We start from the raw sequence: 8,079 nt of genomic DNA, 5'->3' as shown, positions 1-8,079 counted from the left end.
AAGGTTCCTCAACTCCTGGCTATCTGAATCCCCAAGTACCGGAAATCTCTTGTTATCTTCCTCAGCGGTAAATCATTTATTCCCCTGCTCTGCTCCCCCGTATGCACCACAAACAACTCACTCTTCCCCATATTCAATTTGTACCCCGAGAATTCCCCAAACTCCCTGAGTGTCTGCATTATCTCGGGCATCCCCTCTACTGGGTCCGCAACATACAGCAATAAATCATCTGCATACAATGATACCCGGTGTTCTTCTCCTCCCCTGAGTACTCCCCTCCACTTCCTGGAGCCCCTCAGTGCTATGGCCAGGGGCTCAATCGCCAATGCAAACAATAGCGGAGACAGGGGACACCCCTGCCTCGTCCATGAAGGGCCATTCTATTCTACAAGGCAACCGCTCTTAATAATAATTATAATAATAATATAATAATCGTTTATTGTCACAAGTATGAAGTTTGTACACAAATTCCAAGATGCTCGGGGGAGGGCATCCCTAGTCGCCACATTCCGGCGCCTGTTTGGGTAAATCGGTACAGAAATTGAACCCGCACTGCTGACCTTGTTCTGCATTACAAACCAGTTGTCTAGCCCACTGAGCTAAACCTACTCTTATAGCAACCATCCCAAATTCTATCTGGTTAACAGCTTCTGCCGTATCATTAGCTACCTGCTCAAGAATATCTCGTCAATTGCTGAACCAGATGCACATAAGGGACTACGTATCCCAAAGAACAGGAGCCGTCACAATTTTCTGGTAACCACGGATACACCTTACGGCCACAGATAAAATATGTGCTATTATATGCGATCAGGTTTCCTTTACTATCAGTTATCATTATTCTAATTGGATCCCCTTCTCAGGAGCCTCCATTCGTTTGATTTTCAATCAAAGATGAATAGTCCTTTAGCTGTAAGGTGGAACATAGGGGGTTGCCAATTCAAGGTCTCATCACAATGACTTGTGCCTGCTGAGTGGGTCCCATATGTTTTATGTTTCCGAAAGCATATGCTACCTTTTGGGACTCCAGTAGAAGTGGGAAGGATCAAACAGGGCGGCTGGCGTGGAACATTAAATCTCGGCCACCACCATCCCTCAAACCTATTCATATCGTATCCAGCTGATCCCCAGTATAACATATTCTGTGTATCTTCACCACGACCTGTACTATTTCGTCTTAGGGCCCATTCTGCTATCTCGTTACTGGTGAATGGGATAGGTCACACAGGGATGCCCTCCCCCGAGCATCTGGGAATTTGTGTACAAACTCAACAACTGGATTTATTTACCCTCTCTGCGTATGGTTGAGACATGTATATTAAGGTGTTAGTATGCAGTTCACTTCCTACATGATGTTGGATTAATATGATAATACATAAGAACAGCAGCTCTTCAGGTCAGCGTTTCGCTAGTACTCTCAAAGTTCCGTATGATGTATGATGTAGTTTACACCAAGTTGCATGGATCCAATCTGGCTTTTCTTTTACTTTAATGGCTGTTCGGGTTGTTTGCAGCACTTGATAGGGCCCTTTCCACCTGGGAGAAAAATAATCTTTGTTTAATGCTTTCACATATACCTGATCTCCAGGTTCAAATGGGGGTGTATTTCCCTCTTTTGGTTGCATCTGAGCATGTCTCATCTTTTCATGTATTTTTCGAGCAGTTTCACACATAGCCTGGGCATATTTTAGCAATGCCTCATCTGCCCATATTAAGGCTACTGCCACTGGAGTCATTGGGGGTTTAGTTCCAGTTGTCATGGGGCATCCCATTAATATCTCATACAGGGTTAAGTCCGTGTTGCGACTTTTCTGATTTCTCAGTGTGCCCTCCTCTAGGTCATTTATAAAAATTACAAACCGCAACGGCCCCAGAACAGATCCTTGTGGTACGCCACTTGTAACTGAACTCCATTCTGAACATTTCCCATCAACCACCACCCTCTGTCTTCTTTCAGCGAGCCAATTTCTGATCCACATCTCTAAATCACCCTCAATCCCCAGCCTCCGTATTTTCTGCAATAGCCTACCGTGGGGAACCTTATCAAACGCTTTACTGAAATCCATATACACCACATCAACTGCTCTACCCTCGTCTACCTGTTCAGTCATCTTCTCAAAGAACTCGATAAGGTTTGTGAGGCATGACCTACCCTTCACAAAGCCATGCTGACTATCCCTGATCATATTATTCCTATCTAGATGATTATAAATCTTGTCTCTTATAATCCCCTCCAAGACTTTACCCACTACAGACATGAGGCTCACCGGTCTATAGTTGCCGGGGTTGTCTCTGCTCCCCTTTTTGAACAAAGGGACCACATTTGCTATCCTCCAGTCCTCTGGCACTATTCCTGTAGCCAATGATGACATAAAAATCAAAGCCAAAGGCTCAGCAATCTCTTCGCTGGCTTCCCAGCGAATCCTAGGATAAATCCCATCGGGCCCCGGGGACTTATCTATTTTCAGCCTGTCCAGAATTGCCAACACCTCTTCCCTACGTACCTCAATGCCATCTATTCTAATAGCCTGGGTCTCAGCATTCTCCTCCACAACATTCTCTTTTTCCTGAGTGAATACTGACGAAAAATATTCATTTAGTGTCTCGCCTATCTCTTCAGACTCGACACACAACTTCCCATCCCTGTCCTTGACTGGCCCTACTCTTACCCTAGTCATTCTTTTATTCCTGACATACCTATAGAAAGCTTTTGGGGTTTCCTTGATCCTACCTGCCAAATACTTCTCATGTCCCCTCCTTGCTCGTCTTAGCACTCTCTTTAGATCCTTCCTCGCTACCTTGTAACTATCAAGCACCCCAACTGAAACTTCACTCCTCATCTTCACATAGGCCTCCTTCTTCCTCTTAACAAGAGATTCCACTTCTTTGGTAAACCACGGTTCCCTCGCTCGACGCCTTCCTCCCTGCCTGACCGGTACGTACTTATCAAGAACACGCAGTAGCTGTTCCTTGAACAAGCTCCACATATCCAGTGTGCCCAACACTTGCAGCCTACTTCTCCAACCGACCCCTCCCAAGTCATGTCTAATGGCATCATAATTGCCCTTCCCCCAGCTATAACTCTTGCCCTGCGGGGTATACCTATCCCCTTCCATCACTAACGTAAACGTCACCGAATTGTGGTCACAGTCCCCAAAGTGCTCACCTACCTCCAAACCTAACACCTGGCCTGGTTCATTACCCAAAACCAAATCCAATGTGGCCTCGTCTCTTGTTGGCCTGTCAACATATTGTGTCAGGAAACCCTCCTGCACACATTGTACAAAAAACGACCCATCTCATGTACTCGAACTATATCTTTTCCAGTCAATATTTGGAAAGTTAAAGTCTCCCATAATAACTACCCTGTTACTTTCGCTCTTATCCAGGATAATCTTCGCCATTCTTTCCTCTACATTCCTAGAACCATTTGGAGGCCTATAGAAAACTCCCAACAGGGTGGCCTCTCCTTTCCTGTTTCTGACCTCAGCCCATACTACCTCGGAAGAAGAGTCCCCATCTAGCATCCTCTCCGCCACCGTAATACTGTTCTTGACTAGCAGCGCCACACCTCCCACTCTTTTTCCTCCTTCTCTGAGCTTACTAAAACACCTAAACCCTCGAACCAGCAACAACCATTCCTGTCCCTGCTCTATCCATGTCTCCGAAATGGCCACAACATCGAAGTCCCAGGTACCAACCCATGCTGCCAGTTCCCCTACCTTATTTCGTATACTCCTGGCATTGAAGTAGACACACTTCAAACCACCTACCTGAACACTGGCCCCCTCCTGTGAAGTCAAATCTGTGCTCCTGACCTTTATACTCTCAATCTCCCGTACCCTAAAACTACAATCCAGGTTCCCATGCCCCTGCTGCATTAGTTTAACCCCCCCCCCCCCCAAAGAGCACTAACAAATCACCCCCCCAGGATATTTGTGCCCCTCAGGTTCAAATGTAGACCATCCTGTCTGTAGAGGTCCCACCTTCCCCAGAAAGAGCCCCAGTTATCCAGAAATCTGAATCCCGCCTGCACCATCCCTGTAGCCACGTGTTTAATTACTCTCTCTCCCTATTCCTCATCTCATTATCACGTGGCACGGGCAACAACCCAGAGATAACAACTTTGTTTGTTCTCGTTCTGAGCTTCCATCCTAGCTCCCTGAAAGCCTGCCTGACATCCTTGTCTCCTTTCCTACCTATGTCGTTAGTGCCAATGTGGACCACGACTTGGGGCTGCTCCCCCTCCCCCTTAAGGACCCGGAAAACACGATCCGAGACATCACGTACCCTTGCGCCTGGGAGGCAACATACCAAACGTGAGTCTCTCTCGCTCCCACAAAATCTCCTATCTGTGCCCCTGACTATCGAGTCCCCAATTACTAATGCTCTGCTCCTCTCCCCCCTTCCCTTCTGAGCAACAGGGACAGACTCCGTGCCAGAGGCCCGTACCCCATGGCTTACCCCTGGTAAGTCCCCCCCCCCACCCCACAAGTATCCAAAGCGGTATACTTGTTACTCAGGGGAACGACCGCAGGGGGTCCCGGCACTGACTGCTTCTTCCCAGTCCCTCTTACAGTTACCCATCTATCTCCAATCTTTGGTGTAACTAATTCCCTGAAGCTGAAGGCGAGATACTAAATGAATATTTTTCGTCAGTATTCACTCAGGAAAAAGATAATGTTGTGGAGGAGAATGCTGAGACCCAGGCTAATAGAATAGATGGCATTGAGGTACGTAGGGAAGAGGTGTTGGCAATTCTGGACAGGCTGAAAATAGAGAAGTCCCCGGGTCCTGATGGGATTTATCCTAGGATTCTCTGGGAGGCCAGGGAATAGATTGCTGGACCTTTGGCTTTGATTTTTATGTCATCATTGGCTACAGGAATAGTGCCAGAGGACTGGAGGATAGCAAATGTGGTCCCTTTGTTCAAAAAGGGGAGCAGAGACAACCCCAGCAACTATAGACCGGTGAGCCTCACGTCTGTAGTGGGTAAAGTCTTGGAGGGGATTTTAAGAGACAAGATTTATAATCATCTAGATAGGAATAATATGATCAGGGATAGTCAGCATGGCTTTGTGAAGGGTAGGTCATGCCTCACAAACCTTATTGAGTTCTTTGAGAAGGTGACTGAACAGGTAGACGAGGGTAGAGCAGTTGATGTGGTGTATATGGATTTCAGCAAAGCGTTTGATAAGGTTCCCCACGGTAGGCTATTGCAGAAAATACGGAGGCTGGGGATTGAGGGTGATTTAGAGATGTGGATCAGAAATTGGCTAGCTGAAAGAAGACAGAGGGTGGGGTGGTTGATGGGAAATGTTCAGAATGGAGTTCAGTTACAAGTGGAGTACCACAAGGATCTGTTCTGGGGCCGTTGCTGTTTGTCATTTTTATCAATGACCTAGAGGAAGGCGCAGAAGGGTGGGTGAGTAAATTTGCAGACGATACTAAAGTCGGTGGTGTTGTCGATAGTGTGGAAGGATGTAGCAGGTTACAGAGGGATATAGATAAGCTGCAGAGCTGGGCTGAGAGGTGGCAAATGGAGTTTAATGTAGAGAAGTGTGAGGTGATTCACTTTGGAAGGAATAACAGGAATGCAGAATATTTGGCTAATGGTAAAGTTCTTGGAAGTCTCGGTGTCCATGTACATAGATCCCTGAAAGTTGCCACCCAGGTTGATAGGGTTGTGAAGAAGGCCTATGGAGTGTTGGCCTTTATTGGTAGAGGGATTGAGTTCCGGAGTCAGGAGGTCATGTTGCAGCTGTACAAAACTCTGGTGCTGCCGCATTTGGAGTATTGCGTACAGTTCTGGTCACCGCATTATCGGAAGGACGTGGAGGCTTTGGAGCGGGTGCAGAGGAGATTTACCAGGATGTTGCCTGGTATGGAGGGAAAATCTTATGAGGAAAGGCTGATGGACTTGAGGTTGTTTTCGTTGGAGAGAAGAAGGTTAAGAGGAGACATAATAGAGGCATACAAAATGATCAGGGGGTTAGATAGGGTGGACAGTGAGAGCCTTCTCCCGCGGATGGAAATGGCTGGCACGAGGGGACATAGCTTTAAACTGAGGGGTAATAGATATAGGTCAGAGGTAGGTTCTTTACGCAAAGAGTAGTGAGGCCGTGGAATGCCCTACCTGCTACAGTAGTGAACTCGCCAACATTGAGGGCATTTAAAAGTTTATTGGATAAACATATGGATGATAATGGCATAGTGTAGGTTAGATGGCTTTTGTTTCGGTGCAACATCGTGGGCCGAAGGGCCTGTACTGCCCTGTATCGTTCTATGTTCTATACACCCTACCCAAGAACCATCTTCCACAAAGTCCAGTGAGTCAGTATGGGTTGACGTCAGAAACTGGAAAGGAGCAGTCACTTGATTGGGAGTTTTCTATAGAACCCCCAATAGCAGCAGAGAAATGGAGGAACAAATTGGGCGGCAGATCTTGGAAAGGTGCAGAATTAACAGAGTTGGGTTATGGGTGACTTCAACTTCCCTAATATCCACGTCACTGATGCAAAGTATTCATTTTTCAAAATGAATCACTTCACATTTATCTAGGTTGAACTCCATCTGCCACTTCTCAGCCCAGCTCTGCATCCTGTCAATGTCCTGTTGTAACCTGCAATAGCCCTCAACACTATCTACAACTCCACCAACCTTCGTGTCATCAGCAAACTTCCTGACTCACCCTTCCACTTCCTCATCCAAGTCATTTATAAAAACCACAAAGAGTAGAGGTCCCAGAACAGATCCCTGCAGGACACCACTGGTCACTGACCTCCAGGCAGAATACATCCACTACCACTCACTGTCTTCTTTTGGCCAGCCAATTCTGTATCCAGACAGCCAGATTTCCCTGTATCCCATGCCCCCTAACTTTCTGACTGCGCACACCATGGGGAACCTTATCAAATGCCTTACTGAAATCCATATGCACCACATCCACTGCCTGACCTTCATTGTGTCTCGTCACATCCTCAAAGAATTCAATGAGGCTTGTGAGCCATGATCTGCCCCTCACAAAGCCATGCTGACTATCTTTAATCAAACTGTTTTCTAAATAATCATAAATCCTATCTCTCAGAATCCTTCCAATATTTTGCTCACCAGATGTAAGACTGATGGGTCTGCAATTCCCAGGGATTTCCCTATTCCCTTTCTTGAACAGGGGAACAAAATATTTGCCTCCCTCCAATTATCCGGTACTACTCCAGTGGAGAGTGAGGAAGCAAAGATCATTGCCAACAGTGCAGCAATCTCCTCCCTCACTTCCTGTAGTAACCTTGGGTACATCCCGTCAGGCCCAGGGGACTTATCTACCCTGATGCTTTTCAAAATTTCCAGCACATCCTCCTTCTTAATATCAACCTGTTCAAGTCTATTAACCTGGTTCACACTGTTCTCATGAGCAACAAGATCCCACTCTCTAGTGAAACTGAAGAAAAATATTCATTTAGGACCTCCCCTAACTCCTCAAATTCTCCGCACAAGTTCCCTCCACTATCCCTGTTCACTCTGATCATCCTCTTATTTCTCACACAAGTGTAGAACGCCTTGGGGCTTTCCCTAATCCTTCCCGACAGGGCTTTTTCACGCCCCCTTTGAGCTCTCCTAAGTCCATTTATGAGTTCCTTCCTGACTACCTTATAACCCTCTAGAGCCGTGTCAACAGGACCCGTGTCAGATCCTTGGCTCCTCAACCTTTTGTAAGCTTCCTTCTTCCTCTTGACTAGAAGCTCCACTTCTCTTGTCATCCAAGGCTCCTTCACCTTATCATTCCTTCCTTGTCTCAGTGGGACAGAACTATCCAGCACTCGCAGCAAGATCTCCTTAAGCAAGCCCCAGATTACTGTGTATTTCCCCACGAACAACTGTTCCCACTTTATGCTCAACAGCTCCTGTCTAATAGCAGTATAATTTCCCCTCCCCCAATTAAATACCTTCCTATATTGGCTGTTCCTATCCCTCTCCATGACTATGGTAAAGGTCAAGGAGTTGTGGTCAGTGTCACCGAAATGCTCTCCCACCGAGACATCTGACACCTGGCCGGGTTCGTTGCCAAGCACCAAATCCAAT

This window comes from Scyliorhinus torazame, chromosome 16 (genome assembly GCF_047496885.1).
Source record: "Scyliorhinus torazame isolate Kashiwa2021f chromosome 16, sScyTor2.1, whole genome shotgun sequence".
In the NCBI taxonomy this organism is placed as follows: domain Eukaryota; kingdom Metazoa; phylum Chordata; class Chondrichthyes; order Carcharhiniformes; family Scyliorhinidae; genus Scyliorhinus; species Scyliorhinus torazame.
Note: the sequence above shows the minus strand (reverse complement) of the source record.